The sequence below is a fragment of the Lipotes vexillifer genome, unplaced genomic scaffold, assembly GCF_000442215.2.
Source record: "Lipotes vexillifer unplaced genomic scaffold, Lipotes_vexillifer_v1.1 scaffold784, whole genome shotgun sequence".
Classification (NCBI taxonomy): domain Eukaryota; kingdom Metazoa; phylum Chordata; class Mammalia; order Artiodactyla; family Lipotidae; genus Lipotes; species Lipotes vexillifer.
Window position 1 is genome coordinate 408181 of NW_006774772.1, and position 3200 is coordinate 411380.

Consider the following 3200-nt stretch of genomic DNA (forward strand, 5'->3'; position numbering starts at 1 on the left):
CCCTACACACTCCCTAAAAATGAATGAACATTGAAAACCCTGAGAATATGGATCATGTCTCTAATACATTTAATGTGCTTCCTTTGACCTCTCCCTGCAGGGTCCTAAAAAACAGTGAGTCCAAGGCGGATTTCACAAATATTCTATCCTTGGTTTCTAATTCTGCATTAAAATTTGCAATTATACAAATAAAAGTAGTATAGGGGGAAATGTTATATAAGTTGTGATTGAAAAACAGTGGCAATAAAGGGTCTGGTTTTCTTACTTTCGCATATGGTGTGAAGTGATAAAATCTGCTTCAAAATGAAAGATTCACATAAATCAGTTCACTTATTGCGTACATTTGCCTTAAAACTAAAGTGAAGCACATTAAAGTAGGAATTAAAAGCCTTGGATTTAAGGCCCAGCTTTCCCATTTAATAGAGGTGACTCTTCAAAATATCAGATTCTTTAGCTTCCTCTTGTCTTCATTCATCAGACCTTGACATTTAGAATAATATTACTTTTGCTGACTTGATTGAAAACACAAACACAGATGTGGACACTTATATCATGCATCAGTACTTTCTGGTCAGCCAGATACTACAGAACACGTTTATACTATTTTTAAAATTATCATCAAAATAAAATAAGTTATATCTAATATACATATAATATTTTTCTGTAGGTATCTCATAACTCCCTGAGAATACACCCATGTACCCAGTTTAATACACAGTGATGTAAAGCAATTCTATTTAAAAACTGGCCCACAGACCAGAGCCAGTCTACAAATTGTTTTTATTGTTCTTTCATAAAAGAAGTATATAAAGTGAGGGTAAGCATTTAGTAACTTTTATAGCAACTGGATAATGTCGTCTGAATGAAACAATAAAAAATACTTGGCTACTTTTTTTTTTTTTTTTTTTTTGCGGTATGTGGGCCTCTCACTGTTGTGGCCTCTCCTGTTCTGGAGCACAGGCTCCGGACACGCAGGCTCAGTGGCCATGGCTCACGGGCCAGCTGCTCCGCGGCATGTGGGATCTTTCCAGACCGGGGCACGAACCCGTGTCCCCTGCATCAGCAGGCGGACTCTCAACCAGTGCGCCACCAGGGAAGCCCCTTGGCTACTTTTTATGTCTGTTTTTTTTTTAAATTACTCTTTCTAGTTATTGATTTTTATGATATTTTACTGAAGTATTGGTCCTTAAGGAACTGAAAATTAAAGCAAAACAAAACAAAAAACCTGGTACTTAACCTCAGGTAGTTTCAGAATCATTGGTGTGTTTTATAGCTGCTAAAGTTATTATAATTTTAAAAGCTAAGTTAATTTTTTTCTTTCTCATCTAAGAACCAAGCTTAGACATCACCAAGCTTGCTTCCTTAAGTCTCAGATTCTCTATCACAATTTTTCTCTGATGAGTCTATTAGAAGCTATTTACTAGACGTTTCCATGCCTATTTTCTTTCAATGATGCTTACTTATACTGAGCAAGCTGTTCAAATGAATGGGACAGTAATCTGTTCATGGCCTCCATTAAATCAAACACAGACAAACATATCTGTACACACAAGAACATGTGCATTCTTGGTATTTTCATTCATAAAATTCCCAATTACTATTCATGATCACATAACTGTTTACCATTAAGCTATATTGGAAGTCATTAAATTCCTTTTTTGATAGCAGAATTATATTCCCTTAACTATGAATACTTTTTAAAGACACTTCCTTGATTCACTGTAATTCCAAACAACAATTTTAAAATGTTATGACACAAAAACTTTTAAAAGACATAAAATTGAGCATATATCTTAAAACCACAACAGGGAATCCTTCTATCTCTCTCCAAAACCATCAAACAACACCACCACCATTCCCCTTATAAAACAGTTACTCACTGAACTATCTTTGATCAATCTTAGCTAAAGACTCTACCATTTCTGGTCAACATCACAGTCTCAACAGTTAAAACATTTCATAAACTGAATACTGACACTTAGTAACATTTTGCAAAGCTGATAAAACTTAGAAGTATTGTTTGAAAGAACCTCACACTGACACACTGTCATTTCTAAATGTCAGGGACTTTGAGCTCAGCTCATAAAAATGAAGCTCATGCTCAGAGACAACACTTCCTTTTGAGATAAATCTCTTTTTAAGTCTTACGGTTGTTGGAGGTGTAGTCTCAACCCTAGTAAATGACCTCCAAAAGCAGCAACCATTTTAAGGTCACGTGTACATTCCTGTAAGTAGACAGCACAGAAGCGCTTAACAGGTGTCAGACATAGCTTTACACTTGGGCTGGTTCTGCCCTAAAAAACATGTCCTCCAAACATCTGTCTCAAAAACACATGTGATGTATTAAGGAAAGATTTTCAGACCAAAGTCGTGTCAATATTTCCTATTCTACCTTCTTTTTCAATAGCCTCTGTACCTTTGAGATACATACAGTCTAGTTGGAAAAGAGATACACTATTCTGGGTTAACTAATCATGAAAAGATTAGAAAATACTTAGAAATATTTGCCTTTCTTGAATCTAGGAATGAAGCTGCTTGTGTGTGCTTCTCGAAGTTTTAAACTAATATTCCAAAACACTTTTTTCTGAATAAAGTAATCTTTTTTAAACTAAATTTTAAACTACCTTGTGAAATTTATGCATTGCAAATATTTTGAAACAAAACTATACTGCTGATTTAGAGAGGGATTTCAACTGTTTTTATGTATAAATGTGAGTGTGTGCGTGTGCGTGTGTGTGTGTGTGTGTGTGTGTATTTGGAGTATCAACCTCCCATAATGGGGAAAGAAACAGAGAGAATTAAAGATGGGTAAACTTTGTTGGAGGAAGTCATATGGTAATTCAAGGTGAATAATTAAATCATGAGAAACCAGGAGAGCCAGTGTCTGTTCACATTGGCTGGTCTTAGACCAGGTATAAGGAGGGTATGACAGGGAATAGGAGCTCTGCGTTAGTTTAGGTAACTTCTAGTTCAGGGACTGGTTGAGAGAATACTTGCTTTTGTGACTCTACCGTGAAGCATCTGATCCAGAGGGAGGTCATGGCTTAGTAATGTTCAGAATGACTGTGCAGTGGAGTGCTAGATTGGGTCAGGGGTCACAAATTACTGTTCAAGTTCAAAGTCAACATTTATGGAGTCTCTCCTTGCTTCAAGTTGCTTTAGTAAAAATTCACTGAGTGCCCTCTACGCACAACACTCTT

The 3200-nt window shown here is 36.1% G+C and overlaps 1 protein-coding gene across 1 annotated transcript in view; it reads right to left on the reverse strand.

Moving 5' to 3' along the window:
- Positions 1-3200, reverse strand: part of IL1RAPL1 (interleukin 1 receptor accessory protein like 1) — a 671741-nt gene that overhangs the window by 163800 nt on the left and 504741 nt on the right. The gene's annotated exons all lie outside the window — the stretch shown is intronic.